The 22,971-nt window shown below is 43.4% G+C and overlaps 1 protein-coding gene across 3 annotated transcripts in view; it reads right to left on the minus strand.

Moving 5' to 3' along the window:
• The window catches only part of PDP2 (pyruvate dehyrogenase phosphatase catalytic subunit 2), a 125,585-nt gene that overhangs the window by 60,704 nt on the left and 41,910 nt on the right, over nucleotides 1-22,971 (minus strand). The window contains exon 3 of one of the 3 annotated variants that reach the window (XR_005589132.1): nucleotides 21,378-21,486. The exons of the other annotated variants lie outside the window; for them this stretch is intronic. The gene's annotated coding sequence lies outside the window, so the exon portion shown is untranslated. Of the gene's footprint in view, nucleotides 1-21,377; nucleotides 21,487-22,971 lie in introns of those variants that run through there. 3 annotated transcript variants of the gene reach the window in all.

Genomic DNA, 22,971 nt, shown 5'->3' on the forward strand with positions numbered 1-22,971 from the left:
ATCTACTAGGACCCAGTAATGCTCTCCCAGTGGCTGCATTCTCTCTGCATAATTTACTTACTCCCTACTCACATTATTTACGAAGATACCTGCCTAATTTATGGCCCATTCCCGCAAATTGCTAGGCTCCTTCATCACTCATTGGTTTCAATGACTAACCAACTTTCAGAAGATGATGAGCATCTTACAGGATTAGGCCCTATAGTTTACGGTTTTCAGCACATTAGACAGAATTTTCAGAAGGGCTCATCACCCACAATTGATTTCGTTGCCTAAAGAGGAGCCATGCACTTCTGAAAATCTGAACCGAGTAATGAATGCTGAGCACATTTGAAAGTACGGCTGAGTTTTGCTGAAAATCTGGCCAGTTTCCTTGGTCCATGCTGTACCTGTCCTATGATAAGAGTGAGAAGGGTTTGCGGTCTTCTGTGCTCACTATAAAGCGTCCTTCATGAAAACTTGGTGTGTATGGAAGAAGCGGGGGGGAGAGGAAATCACTGGAATCTAAAAATAAGATTATAAAAAAGAAAGCATTATACTGGTCTGATTATGAGAGATGAACTAAATTACATCACCTCTAATATACAAATAATCTATCAAGGTCTTTTTCTTCTATTGTCAGACAGTGCCTCAGCTTCCAGTAGTCTAGAGTGGATGGTGATGTTAATCATAGTAGGAGAGTATGTTCTCACAGCCCTGTTCACAACCAGAATGAAAGGCGCTCCTGTGTCTATTTATACTGCTGAAACTAGTTGCTTTAGCTGGAAGGTCAACTGTGTGACAAGAAAAAATGCTACTTAGAAGAAAATGATATTTAAGATAGAATAAAACAAGAATAAATTGTGAGTCTTCCTCAGGCCTGCAAGAGACGGTTGAAATTTAAAACAAAAAACCTACATTTGATTAAAAAAATAATGAGACTCCTAATTATATCTCAAAGGTTTGTTACCGCTGAGCTGCACAGGTTTTCATTGGTTAACATAATAGAGGCACTGCTTTGGGAGAAGCCTAATTGATCATTTAAACAATAAAGAGCATTTCCGTGTCAGTGTAATTTGACATTCTTCATAATCGTGACTGAGAAAAAAACCTGATGCATTGATTGGGTGTGCTAATGCGTTTTGGATTAGTTGAATCATTCTAGATGCTGCTAACCAGTTTGGTTGGCTGTCAACACTACATAAGAACAAATTGTACTCTTGTAATATTTTATTGTAGTTTACTACATAATGGCGAAGCCTTGTTACCACGGGAACTAGGCAGTATGGCAATCAAACATATTTACAAAGAGTCTGTAAATTTATCGTCAATAATTAATTAAATTTATCAATATAGCCTGATCTCTGCTGTAAACTTTCTCATGAGACTTTTAGTCCACTATAAAGCAGACAGTTGACAAACACTGAAATGAACATCAAACCCCTATATGTACCTTTTCACTTGGCCTGGTTACTGTATATTAACTGTTGCACAGCAGGAGAGGACATTAAACTGGCAGGTGGAATTGGGAAACAGAGAAAGATAGACTATGTCAAATACAGGCAACGCTCTCTGTTCACATTTTGGTACTGAATGAAATTCTAGTTATTCATTAAATGCCAAGCCAGGCAGGTGTCATAATTAAAGAAGTCAGTATTTATTAAGTCACCAGACTGTAGTATCTGAGAAACTGTCTTATTTCCCTATATTTAACATGAGAAATAACAGGTGGTTTTCAGATGCCATGGTGTGATACTGAAGGGAAATGTTGTTGTGTTTTTCTTTAGTGGTGACCACAATACTTTTAGTTTCACTTCATGACATTCTAATTTGTGAAATGCTATTTTTCCATTAGCAACCTATGGAAAAGAAGGACACTTGAGCTCCCGTGAACTGCAATGTAAGCCTGCATGTGTAACTTTAGCTTCAGAAAGAAGCCAGGTAAGAGAATATTTTAATTACCCTAGAGTTACCATTTGAGTTCACTCTTTTTATACTCCTTTATTTTTAAATCAAACTTCCAGTCTCACACATTGGTTTTAGCACGTCGCCCACCAGATACTGGAATAATTTACGCAAGGTGTGAAGTAGTCTGTTTTTAGCTATCTATTGTTACTATTCTTATTCAGCATGGTGTGTAAGATATATTCCCACACTAAGGGTAGTATTTAGTAAGGTCACAAGGATGCCCAGCCGTTATCAAACACATTCCCTGGAAACTTGGCAGGGGCTTCACTTTTACAAAAACTCAGGGGCAAATCAATTGTATTGTTTTTAGACTTGTTTGAATTTTCCCATGTTCATGGAGAAAAAAATTGCATAACCAGTGTTACAAGAATTTGTGAGCCTCTAAGGAGAACTGGAGTTGTGTTCCCTCTGGTAACATGTAGGCTATAAAGCCTGATTGTGCTGTCATGCGAACTGGTTTTGTAATGGTTTAATTCCATTGATTTTAGTGGAGTTCCTTCAGATTTATACCAGTGTAAAAAGAAAAGAATCACGCCTCATGACTTTGTTCATACAAAAGAGATTTAGTTTAACTGATTTCATCATTTCATAAAAGCAGCAAAAAGTACATTCAAAACTGTGTGGACTGCATGGTTGTAAGGATGTTTCTCAGGCTGGAGGCAAAGGCAGGCTCTCATTTATGTGAGCATCGGATGCACAGATTTCTTCACATTTTATCTGTTTTACATAACCCAAAAACCAAACGGAGAGACTTTTGCATAAAAGACTTACTCAGAGACTTATCTACGTCTATTAGTTTGTAGGATAGGTGTGGCCTTTTCCCCTCTTGCCCATTACTTCCCCATCACCCCTCCAAAAAGACCCCATCCTGCACTATTCTCACACTCTGCATGTCTGCTGGTGGGAAGCTCCATGGCCGTGTGAAGTTCTTTCTGACTTCAAGGGCTGAGCATCCTGCCTCCACAGTACTCCCCAGGCACTGCTGGCATAGGGAACTTGGAAACCCTGCTGCTAGACTTCCAGGCCAGACTGAGCTATGTATCTTCCAACAGAGCTGCACTATATTTAACATGCTTCTTGGCTGATCAGAAATGTTGCCTCCTGCACTCAGCAGTGAGAAAAGGGGAGGAGAGGAGTCTGGTTTCAAAAGAGATTTTAAAAAAAATTATAAGGAGGTAAGAAAGCAGAGGAAAGACAGGTCCATGGAGTTCTCATTCAACATCAGCATGAAATATTGCCTGATTTATTGGAATTTCCAGTGCGGTAATTCATTATTTTTAATCAATTGGAAGGAAATTAAGGCCTTAGTCCTGCCCTCTGTAGAGTCGATGGGCCAAGAGGCCACAGGAACCCTCTTCCCCATCACACACACAAGCAGTCAGGCAGGATGAATCAACAGCACAGAGCAATGCACTGGCAGCTCAGCTAGCTAAGCTGCCATCCCACACACCACGCTCTCAAAGGGACGAATCTTGCTCCACCGCAGCACAGTGTGTGTGCTGCCATCAGCAGCAGGCTCTAGCCAGAAGATAGTGGGTGGATGTGGCTCGAGTTCAGAAGCCCAGCCTGGCTCACAGGATGAAGCCCTTCACCCAAAGGATTCCTGTCACAGAGGACATACCAGATGGTGTCTGTCCTAGCTTTGGTTGCTCTGGTGAGGGGAGTCTTCATGTAACCTATTTGTCACTTTCAAGGCCTGTCTCCGAGCTTCCCAAGTGACCAGTCATTATACTGTCCTCTCTCTCATCCTCCCTTGCTCTGTGTCATCTGTTCCTGCTGTGCTCATCCATGTTCTTTAGATTGGTGAGAGCTTCAAGGTAGGGAGTCTCTCTTTATCTGTGTTGCAAACCACTATGTACATCTACGACATCCACAGAATACACAAAAAAGAAAATAGCTGACTGCTTCCTTTTTCAAAGAGTTCACAGAATTTTCCAACTCTGCTGTACCACCTTGTACTGAACTCATCAGCATGTGAGAGGAACTCACCTTTCCTCACGGAGAAGAAGGATGGTCTAGTGGTTAGGCAACTAGCCTAAGACTTGAGAAACCTGGATTCAAGTCCTTGCTCTGCCGCAGACTTCTTGTATGACTTGGGACAACTCAATTAACTGCTCTGTGCCTCAGTTCCCCATCTGTAAATGGGGATAATAGCACTGCTCTACCTCACAGGAGTGTTGTGCAGATAAATACATTAAAGATGGTGAGGTGCTCATATGAGTAGCATGATGATGGATCTACAAGTAGATAAAGACCCCTTTGATTCAGACTTTTTCCTGAAGCATGGCTTTGGACATCAACCATCTGAAGAAGATACATAGGGAGCCAGGGAGTCTAGCAGCAGATCACTGAGTCAGAGTTCAATGTTTCCAGGTCAGAAAGGGCTGGGATAATGCAGAAGCTGAAAACTCAGCTCTTGGTAGAATGGTATCTGGTGACACTCAAATATCTAACAACGTGTGGCCGACACACAGTGCAGCATCCAGCCCTTCTGGGGTAGAGGGAGGGTCACTCCGCTGCAGGGCCTTTCAATGAAGGAAAATGCAGGGATGCTAGAGGACCCAACCAAAATGAGGGGAGGTCCACGTTACACTACTGAAGAGACCAGATAACTACATAAAGCTCACGAGTGATAGCCTTCCCCTGCTTAGCTCACGTGAGAGTCACATTGTTCTTTGTACAGTGTTACTCTCAGAGCTCAAGGTTCACCCGCTGTCTTTCTATCAGCCTTGATTTTCAAGTGGTGGTGTCAACGCTCTCAACAAAAATAAACCTTCCTGACAAATGACATGGATATTCAGCAGGCTTAGAGGCGTCTATTTATAGCAACCCTTTGATTTTAGATACTGAGCATTTGCTATTTTTGGCATAAAGACTTGGAGAAACTTTCCAGGACCTTTGGCCCATGTGACTAGCTTCATGCACAGCTTGGACCCTGTCACAGAGCTTATGGCTTCTGTTAAAGATAGTGGAATATGTTTATTCTAGCAGACATTTATATGCACTAGAGAAACAGTTGACCTAGAAAATGGAGACTGCTCTCACACACGTGCTTTTCTACTTTACTGCTGCGATATTAAGGACTTGTCACTTCAAGAGGCTTTAAATTATCCAACGGCTTGAGGTTCAGTGCAACACCAAAGCGTAGCTTTGAATTGAACTGCCCAGCTACATTCCATGGCTGGTTATCACCCAGCCGTAAGATGTTTTCTGAGTTAACTACACGGTGACAATTTATTTGTATAATATCTTTTAAATAAGTGAACATGGTACTAGTGACAGCTGCCAGATTCACGGCTCTGGAGACCAAAGTCATGTTTATCCATAAGATAGACAGCTGCAGGCTTCCTCATATTAGGGCCCTGTCATTGCTACACATTTTGTAAACATAATTCACTACTAATGCAGCTCCAGCAGCGATGGAATGGCAAAGGTGGAAGCTGTCAGCTCAGTAAAGTTAGGAAACGTGCTGGAGGCCCTGCCTGAAGTACAGCTTCCATCACTGCCCCCACCAGTGGAAATGCACGCACCAGTGGTGAATTAGGACTATGAAATTTGATAGTGTAGTCAATGCCAGGGTGCAAGGGAGCCAATTACTACAAGCTGAGTTTGCTGATGGAGATACAACATACTGTGCCTTTGGTGTTATCTGGAGAGACCTGCAATAGGGGATGGAGGATTCAAGCTTGTGGCCCACTCACATCTTGACCTCTCTGCTGAGATTACCAAGAAGGATGGCAATTTTCATGACAATTGCAACCTGCCTGCTAGAAACCGAACTGAGACTACAAAGTCATTTTATCTAAAACACCAGAAGACGGACACCTGGCCTCTTTGGAACTAAACTGAATTTGAAACAGTGATTTAAAAGTCAAAAAACAATATTCCATATCAATGAACATAGCTGTCTAGTCCCCGCATGAGCTAAAACTGTTACTTATATGACTATGATTTTCAGCAAATATTTTTCTTCCATATTTCTCATTCAGCTCACTTAGGTCTCATTTCCACTCCAGTTCAGAGTTCTTCAGATATTGCAAATTTTCTCTCAACTTGCAGTAAGATGAGGCAGCTGTAATACTAGGAATTGGAACTGTTTACTAATTGTTAAAGAATTGTATTAAAGTAACACCTAGATCCAACATCATTATGCTAGGTGCTGTGTAACACAGAGCAAAAGAAAGTCACCAGCCCTGAAGAGTTTACAGTCTAATGAGACATGTCAGAAAATGGGTGGGAAAGCAAAGAGAGATGAAGTGACTTGCCCAAAATCTCATGGCAGGTCATCAGCACAGGCAGGAATAGAAACCATTCTAAAAGCAACACTTACATAAAGTTAGTTCATAGGCCCTAATTTCTTCTTGCAAATAAATGTTTTCCTAAGTACCAGTGTGATAAGGTTGCTTATCTGAGAGTAGGATGATTCCAACCAGTGCTAGTGTAGCAGACATCAGGGTATACATTCTAAAGCTGCTGAATGCAATTCATTCACAATTACTTTGAAAGGATTAGAAATCTGACCTAATTAGCTTCTAAGCGTAGGTCCTCCATTGCAACAGCTGAATTTAGAACTTCACATATCTATTTATTTTAGGTGCATGATAATGTAGATGCAATTGATCATTAAGTTAATTAAATCCTCCTGTAGATAAAATGCCTCTCCCCAGTCCTTTGTCCTGTGGATTTATTGGTGGAGGCGAATGAGTTATTTTTCTCAGTACAAAATCTCCCTTCATTTTAACATTTGTCCAATTCTAAAAGCTGTTCCTGGACTAAATCAACTCTGAATTGAAAAAAAACAACCCCAAAGAATTGTGGCAAAGTCTAGTCTTTCAAAAGTTAAGTGGAAAGAAATAAAGGTTCGATCCTACAAGCAGTTGTGTGTGGCTGCACCCTTGCACCCATGAATAGCCTCTTGACTTAACTGGGACTCTGTTCTGGTGTAAAGGTTTGCCTGAATGGAATCTTGGAGGATTGGTTTTATTGTAGGTTTTATTACCTACATCTTTCTGCAGTGCATCTTTCACCAAGTAATTCATTTGTACAGATCTCAGAGGGGGTGGGGGAGCTAGACAAAGATAACTAGCAAGTCAGAATATATTAAGCCAACCAGAATTTGAAGTACAGAAAAATATCTAGCCATGGCGGGGGAGAATTCTTTCCTGAGTTGGAGCCCCATGGTGCTAGGTGATATATAAGCACAGATCAAAAGAAAATCACCAGCCTGCAGAGCTTACAGTCTAATGAGAAGTGTCAGACAATAGGTAGGTGGGCAAAAGGAGATGAAGTGACTTGCTCAAGGTCTCAAAGGGATGTGAGGAATTTTTCTAGGCTTCATCTAAAAATAAATCAATCACTCATGCTTCGAAAAATTGTCAATGAAAAAACGGAAATAGTCTAAGAAAGTATTAGAGCTCAATGGAGCTACAGTGATCATTGCAATGGAGTTGCACCCTCTTACACCAGGTTTGACTTTAACTCACCATTTACATTTATTTCATACGAAGAAACCTTTTCTGCCACAGTTTACTAGAAGAACCCAGAGTTCCCTTTGGACTTGACTGATTCTACCTTCTATTCCTCTTATTATAGCAACACAGCCTTCCCTTAGCAGGCTTGAGTGCTCACTTTAAACACCAGGAAGTAGCTACATACTATTATGAAGTGCTGTGTGATCAATTGTAAAAGGCTCTAGTTTACACTAAGATCTCCCTTACACTGGTGTGCACCCTGAATAACCCCAGTGGCATCCGAGCGACTCCGGATTCAGACCAGTGTAACAGATCAAACCCTGGATCCATGCCACTCTCCTCCAGTTTCTGTGTGTGTTTTGAACAGAAATCTTCCCCAATATCATAAATGTTACCCTAGGGCTGCCCTGTATGTGTCAGTCAAGTGATGGTGTACTGGCAGCATGCTGCACACAACTCTGCAAGGGTAGGTGAGTGGCTAGACTGAAAGACTGATTTTCAGAGGCTGACTGGAGGCTGAAGCCCCCTCACTCCAGTGTAAATGGAAAGTAACTCCAGTGAAGTCAGTGGAGCTACACTACACATAGTGTGAGGGAGATCAGAACCAATACCTTGAAACTCTCTTATAACTTACCCTTGGCTGGGAAGGTACTAAAATAACCATTAATGATGAAAACTGTACAGCTGAATGTCGTGATGCTGTTTGTTCATGCACATGTTATCAGTTCATTTATGAACCTTTTTTAAAAATCTGGTGCCAAAGGTGAACCTTGCTATTAAAGGATGCACAATGCAAACTGACAGGAGACTAACCTTTAGGAAGGCTTTTTCCCCCTCATTTGAGGAGATGGGTGAGAACAAAACTCTGCTGAGAGCAGCACAGATGACTGATAAGATACATGTTTTGCACTAAGTTTGATATCTCCCCCCTCCCCATACACACACAGACATTGCTGTAATTGACATTTAGCAAGCAACAGGCAGATAAGTAGTCAGTAGGTGTTTTACTCAGAACTGAATAGCTCTATTCATCTGTGTAATATGTGCACCTGCCAACTATCAATGGGAGCCTGCAGAGATTCCTCCAGGCTAACGGTGTCACATGGTTTCACCCTTATTATTTCACAAAGGCAGAATTCCCCATGTCCAGGAGGAGACACAAATAGACCACTTAGGAGAAGCCAACACAAAGTATATTGCCAGAAATTCTATACATGAGGTATGTGGGTTGGAATCAGAGTAAGCTTAGCATATTCCAAGTGTTTCCATAACCAGGAACTACAGAAGTTTAAAGCATCTATTTTGAGACGCTGACCTCTCACAGAAAAGGAATAGCTGCACTTGAAATATACATTTTCAGCAATGGTCATCACTAGGGCTCCTTCCCCAGACCCTGACCCCTTGTACCACTCATGCACAACTTAATGGATCCACCTAGTGATCCACATCTATATTTGATGTTCTATTACTCTGCTCCGAAAGCAAGGGAAGGCTTGGGCATTCTGACTGCAATGTCGTAAATCAGAGCATTATTTTTAACATTTTCTTAAACAGAAATATGTCCAGAAATCCTTCTCTCCTCCCCTCCCCCACCACTCCCCAAGCCTTTGACAACAGATTCATTAGCATTATTATAGGAAGAGCTATGATGTTTTTACCATTAGAGCTGACAGTGCTCAGCACCATCCTTTGAATGAGTTATCTGCTTTCTGTGTTCTGAAGCGGGACACCAATGCCCAGAGAAGGGGGAACCCATTTTTCCTTCCCCAGCAACACTCCTGACTAGCAGACTTTTAAAAAACCAAAAAAGCAGCAACAGACTGAAACCTTCTGTCACCCCATAGCCAGACACATTGTGGAATTTGTTCCCAGTAGGATCCTTTCCTCCCAAAGAGTTTAGGGTCCTGCCCAAGTGACTGTTCCAGGTGACCTTTATCCTTAATTCACCCGTTTTCCACTTATATGTATAACAAACCCTCAAAAGAATTGCAAAGAATTAAACTGAGAGTGGGCTGGTTTTTTGAGAGTGGAATGGCAAACAAGAAAAACATATTCATGCTCATAAAGGCAGATTAGGTTTAGAATGTGATGTACAGTCCATTTAACAAAGAGAACAAACCTACATTAGATGTGGGAAATGGGCACAGAGGCCATCAAACACGGTTAGCATAGGTCATAATGAAATTCACCGCTAATGGGGTTTTCATATGCTAGTCACTCCACTGGGAGAGAATTGTTCAATTTCTTCTTTGATGCATTGTTACAGCATTTTAGCCAAGCAAATAACAACTTTTGGGTGATTTAGTAAACGTGCATAGCCACAATCTGATATGAAAGCATAATTTGATTGTCAAAGATTCCTGTTAGGTAACTTTAATATTGAATGCAGTCCATTTCAGTTATAGCTTCTCAGGGAGAACCAACTTGCAACAGGGAACTTACAAAAACAAAGGGTGTATATACACCATATGGGGCACCTGAAAGCCAGGTACAAAGCCAGCATAGGCCCTTGGAGTATTTCATGTAGGACAAAGCTGTCACTTGTCCATAGATACCTGTTCTGAGGAGGAAGGTGCATAAAGCCCACCCCTATGCAGCCTTTCTGGATAGTGACTATGAGGGTAGAGAGGAAAGAAGAATTTGCAGGGCTACTTCTGCCTCCCTTCGTTCTACCCCTGTAAGCCAATGGGTTACATCTGGGTTCTGTTCTGCCATGCACCGGCCAGCAGAACTGAGATGACACAAGGGAAAAGAAAGCTGCAGCTGTAGCTCATCCGGTGCATTAAATGCAACAATAACAACTGTGGGTAAAAAGAGTCAATCAATATGCTCTCAAATAAACATACACAGAAAAATGACAAAAGACAAAAAACAACACATCACCCTTTTCACAAAGGGATCACTCTATAGTTGATCCATCAGCCCTTATCCTCAAAGGAAACCTGCACAACACCTTCAAAAAAGACAACTCTGGGAGCTTAAATTCATAACTTTGCTAGATACTAAAAATCATAGACTGAATAGAGACATTGGCTGTATGGCGTTTTATGACTATCTATAACCCACTACCCCTACCCCAGCTTCCCCCCATCTTCTTTCCCCCCCTATGACTTGAAAGTTGTTAACTGTCCACTTCACCTTGAATGGTCTCTTGAAATGTGTGCTAACTACTTATGCTAAACAATCTGTTCCATCTTGTATTTAGCTGCAACACTTTGGGTATGTCTACACTGCAATTAAACACCCATGGCTGGCCCGTGTCAGCTGATTCAGGCTTGTGGGGCTCAGGCTACTGGGCTGTTTAATTGAGGTGTAGACGTCCCCCAGCCCGAATGTCTACAACACAATTAAACAGCCCCATAACCTGAGCTCCACAAGACCAAGTCAGCGGCCATGGGCCAGCCACGGGTGTTTAATTGCAGTATAGACATATCCTCTGAGTACCTTCCAGAAAGCTGGTCTCTCCCACCAACAGTAGCTGGTCCAATCAAAGATATTACCTCACCCACTGTGTCTCTCTAATATCTTGGGACCAACACAGCTACAACAACACTACAAAAACTAACTGTATACAATGTCTTTACAGCAATGATGCAGAAGAAAGGAGTTCAGGACACTGAAGATTCCAACTTGGACCATACGGCAGGAAGAAGGAACTGGAGAGGCATCAGCCCTTGCTTCGGAGAACGAGGAGAGCTAGAACACACGTGCAGGCCAATGGACACAGTTTGTAAAAAGAATCCCAAACTCAGGGTCATGGTGTACATGCGTACCCATGTGTTGAATACATATGGGGACCATCACTTGAAGAAGAATGTAATACACTGTCTGTGTGTATATACACATATGTAGTTCCATAATTGTTTGTAATTTTTTTTCTTTAAAAGTTTTCAATGAGTCATGAATAGTTTTTGAATTTTCCCTCAAAGTCACGTCAATGACAGGGCAGAATTACATTCACAGATCTTAGTTAAACATTGTCATGTCAGCTAACAGGCATTATCATTTTCTCTGGTGCCAGTGAAAAGGTACTACCATTCCCAGTGAGATCAGTTAAAGGGTATTGGCATTTTGGTTGCACCATGTTTTATTAGAGAATGAAACTGGTACTATCTGTAGTGAATTAGGATATTGCATCTGTGCCATGGTGAAGGAGAAAGCAGTAGAGGTTTTGTGATCATCCCCTTGTTTTGGGGAGTTTATAGTTTTAGATAAATCACATTTCTGTTTGAATCTTGGTACCCACTCATTTTGCAAGAGAATTTTTGTGTAGCTTGTTGAAAAACATGGGAGTTTGGGTTTGGGGTTTTTGTTGCTGTCATTAGAAACAAATGCCAAAAATAGTTTGTCGTAAGCACAGATTCTGTTTAAGTCATCTCTGTTTTAAAAGAGACTAGCACTAAGATATCCATCAACAAGATTGGGGATTTTGAGGCGGGGGGGAACAACCAGACATATTTTACTAAGATAAGAGATGAATGAGTGGGGGTGAGGCTAAATCTCAGCCCGCGCCACTTCCTGTAGCTTCCATGGGCGGAGAACAGCGAACCACGGCCACTGGGAGCTGCGACTGGCTGAGCCTGCAGATGTGGCAGGTAAACAAACCAGCCCACCAGGGGCTTTCCCTGCACAAGCGACGTCCCTAGTTTGGGAACCACTGCTCTATGGTATCCAAGAGAGACAAATGCTTAAAAGTCTTGGGATAGCTCTTCGGTCACGACTGCAACAGGTGGGCCCATATTGCTACCTCTCTGAACATGCAAAACCCAGCACTACACACAACACAGCATTTGCACAGGTAGATTGAGTAACCAGGCATATGAATAGTAGTTAAAGGACAGTTAGAGTTTGTGTTTGTTTATGAGTCCACTTGTTGTGCCCTTAGCTAAAAACCTATCCCTTGCTTGTAAAGCATGAGTTCATTTTCTGCCACTTCCCTGTTCTTATTACAGTTGTTGCCTTGAAACTGGATTCATGTTGTGCCTTTTTCTGTTCCCATTACAATATTTGTCACAAAAGTTAGGTTTTAAATCCTTGATACACTTGGTCAGAGGAGGCCTTAGTACAGCCTATTACGCTGCCCTTTTCAATGTCCTGTGTGATCTGATTATCTGGCCATTCTTGCTGTTCTCTCTCTGATAAAGAGGAGGAATGTCAGCCTCAAGAACATGATGTAACAATGAAAAGCAAAATAACTAATAACTGTCCTTTGCAGATCATCAGGGCCCATTTAATGCCTGCATTCTCTCCAAGAAGACAGTCTGGAACTGAGAAAATACTGTCTAGGTCAGATTATAAATTTCTCAACTGACCTTTCAAGTTTTGGTTTATGAGGTCTGGAAACAAACAAGGTCCCGTAGGTTCACTAAGGCTTGGAACCTGAGGTTCTGGTAATAAAATAACTACTTCAACTTAATACCAAGAGGTTGGATTAGGTGTGTCAGCAAAGCTTTCTACAGACTAACTGCCCAGAAACATAATGTATTAGTCCTCTGAGCTATCAGATTGCTGATTTTACAAACTTTGTTATAAATATATTTTTAAATTCATTAGACTAAAAAAAAACAGCATGTTTGGTTTACAAAGGAAGGAGAGAGAGACCAACACAGACCAGAAGTGCAGAAGTCATGATTGCAGCAGCAGGAGAGAGATGGAAATGTTAGCAAAAAAAGAAAAGTGTTCATTATCATGTTCGTTATCAATAGGGCTGTGGTTCCAATGGGTCCCAATGGCAACGGAGCTCTTTTAGCCAAGAACTATCCCTTCTTGTGTGGCTGGAATGTGCCAAACACATCTTGGAAACTCCATAAACGACAATAATAATAATGATAACTACTCAAGCTTTGCTCTTGCAGTATATGTCATCACCTGCACACTACACTAGAATGACAATTGGGTGTAAATAATTCTACATTACTTATTCTGTTTTTAATGGCAACAAATTTCTCATAATGTGCAATGCTAAAGTTAGGAACTGGCACATTCCATATTTCCCAGCTGGCCTTTAACTCAAACAAATGTCACATTTTATACAACTCCTGAAATATTTCTATCTTTGAACATTATTAATGTCTGTAAAGGATCTGGGATCTTCACAGAAAACTATACCAGCAGAGTGTTTATATATCTATATATATCTCCTTCTTAAAATGAAGAGTGTACTTTATTTTGCTTGGTTTGTGTTCTAGGTGCTCTACATTTTAAGTATGTTCATTTTAATACGCCTGATGTGACATGATTTGACTTTTGTCTGTCTTCAGAAACAATAATTGGTGTTAATGTAATAATATAAAGATGGAAAAATAAATAGAAAACCTACAATAGCAATACAAGTTTTTATTTCTCGGATTTATTGAATTTAAAATAAAGATTGGTTTTATAAAATCATGGAATTCATATCCTAAACAAAATAGGCATACACATTATATTAATAACAGCTATCAAAATCAAACAACACTGCAGTACCACAAAATGCCAATTTTCAGTAAAGGTCCCAGCAATGCCCAATCAGTATTTATGAAAGTCTCTGTAGCAATTTCAACGTTAAGGGGCCCTCAGACCCCTTAAACTGATTTCTGCCCATGGTTATACCATGCAGCCATATTGACTTCAGTCATTGGAGCTTTCTAGGGGTAACAGAGAAAAATCTGACCCCCATTTTCAGTGTTTTTATAGCCCAAAGAATATTAACATGATATGGAATTTCCCCTTGAGAAACCTAAATGGTAAGATCAGGACTGGTCTACACACCAAAGTTAGGTTGATGTAAGCTGCCATGTGTGCAGTCTACACTTAAATTTGTCTCCCACCAATGTAAGTGCCCCGTTACAGCGATGCAGTGACATCACCTTCCCAAGTGGCGCTAAGCCAAGGTCAATGTTCCAAGATCAACACTGTGCAAATGTAGACACTGCATTATTTATGTTGACATAATAGTCCCCCAGCAGCTGTCCCACAATGCCCAACACTGACCACTCTGGTCACAGTTGTGAACTTCAGGGGCCATGGACATCAGAAACCCCATACTGAGCATAGGCAGAAGGGAGAGGAGAATCTCCCCTGCCTACAGGCAATCAGGCTGAACGTAGCCCGTGCAGCCATCAGAACTACCAGTCATGGAGACATGCACCCACAGCTGTGACCAATAAAGAAGAAAAGCCCAGTTATAAAGGAGGGAGAACAGAGATGGAAAGGAAACAGAGGCAGAAAGGCGTGACAGAGAAACTAAAGGACACTGAAAAACCTGGCATTTAAGGACTGATAAATTCAACATAAGAAGTTCTAGTCTTGTCTAATGGTAGACGAATTGAAGGGCACCAGTTAGGAGAAGAACCCTAGCAGTTGACAGTCCCCCTCCTCTTTAAAGCCCTTGATTTTGTTAAATGCCTTTTCCTGATTGCCCAGCTTGGTGAGGACATCTAGCAGCCCTACACTGTTGTGCACAGTTGCCCAGCTGACCATGCCGGCTACATACTCCAAACGTGCTCTGGCTTGGAGTAGACAGAAGATATTGGATCTCCTGGGCCTGAGGATGTGGGGAGGGGAGAAGAGGATGTGCAGGCACAGCTATGGACCAGCCATAGACACATGGACATCTACAAGCAGATTGCACGGGGGATGAAGAAGAAGGGGTACAACAGAGACAGCAGCAGTGCTGTATGCAAGCAAAAGAACTGTGTCAGGCACAACAGAAGCCCAAGGAGGCAAACAGTCAACTTAGAGCTGAACTGCAGACCTGCATAACATATTTGGTGGAGACCCCACTACTAACTCAGAGATCACTTTGGCTACCTCCAAGGAGCCCAAATCACAGGCCTCTGGCATGAAGAATGAGGAGGAGGAGGAAGTGGAGGAGGACAGGGGATATGCGACCAGGTGATCCCGCTGTGTCATTAGCCACAACCTGTTTGAAATTCCACCGCAGTCCAGTCAGTCCCAGCAGTCGAGCATGGGCGAGCCCGACGCAAGGGAAGGAACCTCGGGAAAGTGTGTAATTGTATTTTCCATTAGAATGATGTACCGTTGGCACCCCCAATTTAACAGGACACAGATATCGACTTTTCATCAATTTACTCATACTAGAAGAGATAGCAGTACAACAAAGACAGGTAGCATTATTCTCTGCTTTCATTCCCCTGTAGAGTTAGGCAGGGGTTGAGGGGGGGGGGGCATGTGGAGCAGTTTGTTCATGAGCACAGGGATGTCCCTTGAATTCTCCTGAGAGATCACAATGAAATTTTCATGGACATATTCTGCAATTCTCTGCCGAAGGTTTTGAGGGATGGCAGTCTTATTTCTTCCTCTGCAGTAGGACACTTCCCCACACCAATCAGCGATAACTTTGGCAGCACCATTGCAGTACACCGACTAGCAGCACAGGGGCCTAGGCAGCTTTGGGACGCCAGCAGCAGCTGTGCACTCTGTGCCTATGTTACTTATAATGTCATGCAACCAAGCAATTCCTCCTCCTTTCCCTTACCCCTGGCAGGCCATGCTCACCATGGCTGGAGCTGTGACTAGTACTGTGCACAAGCACTCCAAAGCAGAAGCATCACTAAGTCTTTTTTGTTTAAAATTTATGGGGAACACGGCAAGGAAGTTTTGAATCTTAATTTCCACTTTCCGTTGTGAGCATACCTCTCTGTATGTTTTATCTGCAGCTGCTGCCACTGCAGCCTCGAGGGGTTCCCTCTCCAGACTCACAGAATAGCTGTGCCAGATAAGGAGGAGAAAGAAGAGGACTTGGAATCAGGGGCGGCTCTACAAATCACGCTGCCCCAAGCAGCGCGGAGCGCTGCGCTGCCCTTCCCCGGTCCCGCGGCGGGGGTCCCCTCTTCCCGCGGCTCCGGTTGAGCTCCTGCCGGCATGCCTGCGGCAGGTCCACCGGAGCCCAGGACCAGCGGACCTGCCGCAGTCATGCCTGCGGGAGCTCAACCGGAGCCGCGGGAAGACGGGACCCGCCGCAGGCATGACTGCGGCAGGTCCGCTCGTCCCTGGCTCCGGTGGACCTGCCGCAGGCATGCCGGCGGGAGCTCAACCGGAGCCAAATGCCGCCCCCCCGGGAAACGGCCGCCCCAAGCGCCTGCTTGGTGCGCTGGGGTCTAGAGCTGCCCCTGCTTGGAATGACATGTTTAATAAGATCCTGCAAGCCAGTGCTGCATCAGACTGCAAGCAAAGGGCCGGGAGGGTGAACACTGCAGACAGCCTGGAGAAGGAAAAAACAAACAGGAGAAAGGCCTTGGAGCCCAGCAGGAAAAGAAAAGGGAGATGCACCAGGACATAATGGGGCTTCTCCAGCAGCAAACACAGATGCAGCAGACTTTTGTTCAACAATCATGGGTTCGCCTCCCCTTGCAGTCCATTAAGAACTCCATTACATCACCCCCCTACTCCTCCCCTCAACATTCCACATGATATCAGGGGCCTCATCTCCACCCCTACCACTCCAATGCCAATTATGACAATAGTGCAGAGCTATGCAGGTTCCATTCTTCTGTCTGAGATGGCAGACAGCAAGAAGGGCCATCGGGGTTTGTGGTGGGGACAGTTGCACGCTGGGAAATTGACCCCTTGCTCCCAGTCACCCTTCATGACTGATTTCTGTCCTATCAGGTATTGCCAAGACTTCCCAAAAGATAGCGCACTGAATGGTGGTGGGTTGCACACTGGAATACCTACCCATGGTGCACCACCCTGCGCATTGACACAAGCACTCCTGGTGAGTATGTGCAACACTGACACAAGGAGCCAAGCATGCATGCACACAAGCAATATACTAACTTTGGCAGCTTTACCCCAACATAATTTGTGTCAACCAAAGTCTGTAGTGTAGATATGGCCTCATTAAAAAAAGTTGGAGGACAGCAGGAAAGAAGCAATGGGAAATAAGCGACAAGCATGATGTAATCCAAACTGAGTTGTCACCAGATTTCCCAGATGCTGACATATAGAGGTAAGAGTAAGAGGTCAGAGACTACACAAATATGCTGTGGGAACTGGACTTCATAAAGATTTTGGGCGTTCTGCACTGGTCACAACATGGGAGACAATACATTCTGAAAATGCACAAACAACTTTATTTCAGCTACACTGCAATTCTTCTTTTGCAATACTTCAGTGTAAGAAAATAGATCGTGGCATATTTACAGGGAGGGGAGGAACAAATTATACGAAAACCATAGCAGGATTCAGCAATACACTCTTATAGTGAGTGCTTGAATGTTGTGGTTGAAATATCAGCCTGCTGTAGGAATAGACATGTGGTACGAATAAGCAGAAGAATAGGAAATATTTGGGAAGCCAAAAAGTGATCCAGCTTGAAGACTCCCTGCCACCATCCACTCCCAGCATAGGTTCCACTGGTTACTGGCTTGACCCCTCAATGTAACTTTCCTGAGTGAAATTATCATCTCTGACCAGATGCAGATTGTGGAGACTGGGTATCAGAAAGCAAATGATTTACTGCTGTCTCTGTGAAAAACCCAAATTTTAACATTTGATTTCCACCCACTGACTGTAGATCTCTTCCTCTGAATCTTTCAGAGGACGATATTTCTAATAGTAGTAACAGCATGGCGGATTCCTTGGTCGCGAGGATGGGGTGAGGCTTTTCAGATTATTTACCTTCCAATACCTGCCACATCCAGCATTGCCATGGCACCAATTCCTCCCTCCCCACACAGTCATCTCTGAGCAGTTGCCAGCATAGTAGCTTAGTAAACAAGCTCAAGTCCAGGCATGGATTCTCAACATGGTACAGTAGTATGAAGCACTACTGCTGCCAAAGAGCACCCAAAATCAAAGCAGACCTCTTTTGACTGAGTCACAGGACTAATAAACACGAAATGTCACGTTCGCATAATAAAAGAGTGTCCTGCCATGAGTCAGTTTCCCTAATCATATGAGATGCCATCAAAGAACGTTCACAATATGGTGCAATTAGTCAGTTCCCCCAACAGTATGTTAGGCTCCTGGAATCCTCAAACAATGCAGTAAACTATGCAACAGCACAGAACAGACCATGGTCTCTAATATAAGAAGAGACACTGGTGTGTATTCACAATGGGGCTTGATATGAACGAGTTTCCAACAAGGTTTGATCCAAGTTTCCACTGGGTGGGAGGTAACATGAGTCAGTTCCAACTGTGGGACAAGATACAATTGGAGCCTAATTCCAATACACCATGAAACAAACATCCAGAATTAAGTTTAGTGGCATTCATATCAGATTGTTATGCTGTGTGATAAGAGTCAAATTCATTATTAAAAGTTTCTAACATTTAGTCCATTCCCCAATATGTGAGCCAATATGTAACTACACAGGTGATATTAAGCACCCAAAACATTTAAACAACAGGTGTTCTATATGTTTTCAAAGAAAGTGTTTGCATTACAAAAAACCCAAGCAATTTAAATGTTCGGGCTGGCACACCAGTCATTAGTTCACTCTGATGTGGGGTGGGGAGGGGAATAAGACTATAGAATTTTTGTTATAGGGCAGTTGTGGATGTGAAATTCTAATTAGCAAACACAAGGAATGTAGTCATGAGAGCAGGGAAAACGGAACTAAGGATTCCTATGTTCTTGTCCTGTGTTTTGCCACCAGCTTGCTGTGTGAAAGGCAAGTCAAGCAACCTTCTGTAAAACAGACATAATACAGTACTTAACTACCTCGCAGGTTTGATAAGCATTAATTAATGTTTATAAAGGGCTGAGATCCCCAGACAAAGACAGGCAAAAAAAAACTGGGACAAATATTCTTCAAGTTGGAAGAATATTTTTTCTCCCATGTATAACTCAAGCTATGTCTACACTGCTAAGCTTTTTCGCTAAAAGTTATACCACTTTTATTAAAGCACTTTAATTAAATCACTGTTGCATGTCCACACTGTGCTCCTTGTGTTCCTGGAACGCATCCATACTAGCAGCTTTTGCGACGACAAAGAGAGCAGTGCATTGTGGTAGCTATCCCACTGTGAAACTGGAGCAGGGTGCTTTGGAAAGGGTTTGCAAAGCCTCATGGAACAGGCCCAGCATCATGATGCAGGTTTCTCAATCCCATTGTTCCATGGGCATACTAGATTGCCAGCCGTTTTTCAACTGAAGTGTGTGGTGGGAGAGTGTGTGACAGGGAGCATGTGTATGAGGTGGGGTGGAGACACAGACAGTGTGCCTGCCTCTGTGTTCGTAATGTGGGAGACAGCAGGAGCATTCCATGAGAATGATTTGCTCATGGGCGGTGGGTAGCATGGGCAGGGGAAGGCTGCGCCTCCTCCAAACAGCCTGGTGTGGCCTCGCCCATGCTTCATACCCAGGCCAGCCCTCCTGCCTGCTATTCCCATCCCTTTCTCCTTCTCTGTGGCCAAGAGGCTGGGGCAGGCAGACTGGGGGGGCTGGTAGCATGCACACAAGATTGGGGGGCTGGAGCCATGACACCACTCCGCTCATCTGCCCAATGCTGGGACTGCACTGCCCACCCAGCACTGGGGCACTCTGGCTGCGCCGCCCAGCCGGCATTCTGGGGCTGAGGGTGCTCCAGCCGCACCATCTACCCACTCAGCGCTGGGGCTAGGGGCGCTCCAGCTATGCCACCCGCCTACCCAGTGCTGGGGGCTCTCCGTCCGTGCCGCCCGCCTGGCATTCCGGGGCTGGGAGCACTCTGGCCATGCCATCTGCCCAGCACGCTGGTGCTGAGGGTGCTCCAGCCGCGCCACCCGCCCGGTGAGCTGGGGCTGAGGGTAAGAAGAGGGGGGTGGTAGTGGGTGGGGGGTGCTCTGGGCTCCAGCGGGAGGGGGAGGGGGAGAAGGGGAAGGACAGGACCTTGGGCAGGGACTAGTCTCCCCGAAGGGTGCATTCACCTGCCACCCATAGATTTGCTCTTTCTTTCCCAGAGCAGAGCAGCACAGCACGCAGAACTTTGAAAGGGGAGGGGCGTGTGCCTGCAGGGCTGCTGAGTTCATAACAATGAGCAGAGAGCAGGCATTGTGGGACACCTCTGGAGAATTACAGCGATAAAAGCAAGGAAGGTGTTTACACGGCACTTTGGTGATAAAACCTTTGCGCAAAAAAGCCTTATCACTCTCGTCGAGGTGGTTTTATTACAGCGCTGCAACTGAGGAGTTTCATCGCAAAAAGTGACTTTGCAGTGTGTACACCTCTGCTGTTTTTGGTGAAAAATTTGGCCGTGTAGATCAGGCTCCAAAATTGAAAAGATTTAGTTTAAACTATTTTTAAAGAGTTGCATCTCTCTCTTTCTCTCTCTCTCTCCCCATCACACACATGCACTCACACACTGTTCTTACCTGAGATCAAGTATGGAAATTTTTAGGCCTAAAGGATTTTTGAGAAAGTTATGAACAACTGAATGATGGGGGAAACTTAGAATAGACAGTGATTCTCAACCTTAACTTTAGTACAGCATTTTGAAGGTAGCCACAAACACTACCCCATATATTGCATATCTCCTTGGGCTGCAAACCCTGAAGACGGAGTTGAAACATGTCAAGGTGATCATTTTCTGAGGCTCTTTTCATTTGCTTCTGGGTCTCAACTACTGAATGCCTCGTGTGAAAACAATTTTTTTAAATGCACGTCATTTTACATTTATTCAGTTTTCACGCTCAATTGAGCACCACCAGATGGTTTTCATTTTTAAATCATATATTTCAGTCTACTAGCATGTATGCGTGTGTATGAATGTAAACCTAATTACACATGCCATATTATCTATTTGATTTTTTCCTCTTCAGTTTTTAAAAATATACCACCATAATTGTCTCTGGGCACAAATTATAAAAATATTATAGAACTAATCACTGTTAGTTAAAAATAACCACAATGCCAGAATGTATCCAATTAACATAAATAACTGCTCCAATTTCCTTTTGGAAAACCCAGATGGGCTTTTACATGCAGGTGGGCTTGAGAGTCTGAGTTACAACATCCACGTTGCTATTTTTAGCGTGCTGTCTCAAGCCTTGCTAGCGAAAGTCTGTCTACCTGCCCTGGGAGGGTGGTGTCGACGTGCCCCGATCGTTTTTCAAGACCAGCTGCATTACAGTAATCCAATCTGTAAGTCACGAAGGAACAGATGGCTGTGACAAGGCCCATGTCAGAAAGAACTGTTGCACATCAAGCAGATGAGAAAAGGTATTTCCGGAGAGCTAAGGACTCCAGCAGCACCTCAGTGACAAAGACTGAGAAAACTCCCTCCATCATGAGGGCGGAGAGAGTCCTCACCACACTCTTAGATGCTTTCCTCAGCCAGCCAGCATCATGTAACCCACTCTCTTGGCCAGGCACTGGAGAAGCAGACACTATGCCACCTGGATTCATCAACAACAAAATGAAGAGGTGTCTGCTTCTCCAGTGCCTGGCCAAGAGTGGCTTACGTGACAGCAAGCTTGCTGAGGCTCCATCCTGGCAAGACTGGCATGATGCACAAACCTCCACTTGTAAGGAAAAATTCACCCTGGGTTTGACTACTGCAGCTGCAGTGGAATTACGCCCTCATGATTGGCCCATTTTAAATATCGTGGATGCATAGGGCTGCAGAATGTAATTGGTTAACACATTGTGGTAGGTGGGCTAATTTTGAAAACATTATTCATCTAATGGACCATGACCTCTTTCACTTTCACAACATTGCTTTTGAAACCTTGATTTATTTTCCTAGAAAAATCTTCCCATAAATTAAAAATGGCCACTTTTGTTTTAACTGACTTCCAGATTTAGGTCTTCTGTGCCAAGTTCAAGCACAGAGCAAGTTTTACAGGCATGTTATAAACCACTGAAAGTAGACATCAATAATAGAAATAATGAGACAATCTTTAAAAAGTGTGAACAATTATATTGTCATATAAAATCTATTCCCAGTATGACCAGTGATGAATCAGAGGCCCGTTAGTGCATAAAGGTTTTGAAGATGAGTCACAACATACATTGCTATACAATATAATATTGTTACGAACTCCCCAAAAGCCTCATTCTTTGTTTTCTCTGAGCTGACAGTTTCAATATCACACATGGGTGAACCCCAAACAATTAGGAGGTTTGGTTCTTACCATTTATCTCAAACTTATCCAAGTTATTTTGTTTTGGTTTTGAAATCCACTTGAAAACCTTACGAGATCAGGTTCCCCTCACGCCCCCCGCCCCAGTACTACTTGGTATTAGTCAGGTCCATAATACTACAAGAGTCTTTCCCTTTGTATATCTGCTTCAACCAGTAAGTATACAAGCACAAAATAATGATTTTAAAAGTCCAGACATTTTGAAAAAATCAAAGTTCAGGTTCAGTTCAGTGAAAAATTTAAGCAGTTTCTTATTTTATTTGAAATGAGTCACTCACCCATGGTACCCAATTAAATCTGAGGGGAGCCAGATTACAACATGCTATATTGGGCCACTGATGTAAATATCTAATCTGCTATCATGCAGGCAGGGCTGGCTCCAGGCACCAGCTGACCAAGCATGTGCTTGGGGCGTCACCTTGTAAGGGGCGGCCAATCTTCGGGTGGCGGGGCGGCGCTCAAGGGGGTTTTTTTCGTTTGTT

This window comes from Mauremys reevesii, linkage group 16 (genome assembly GCF_016161935.1).
Source record: "Mauremys reevesii isolate NIE-2019 linkage group 16, ASM1616193v1, whole genome shotgun sequence".
Taxonomy (NCBI): domain Eukaryota; kingdom Metazoa; phylum Chordata; order Testudines; family Geoemydidae; genus Mauremys; species Mauremys reevesii.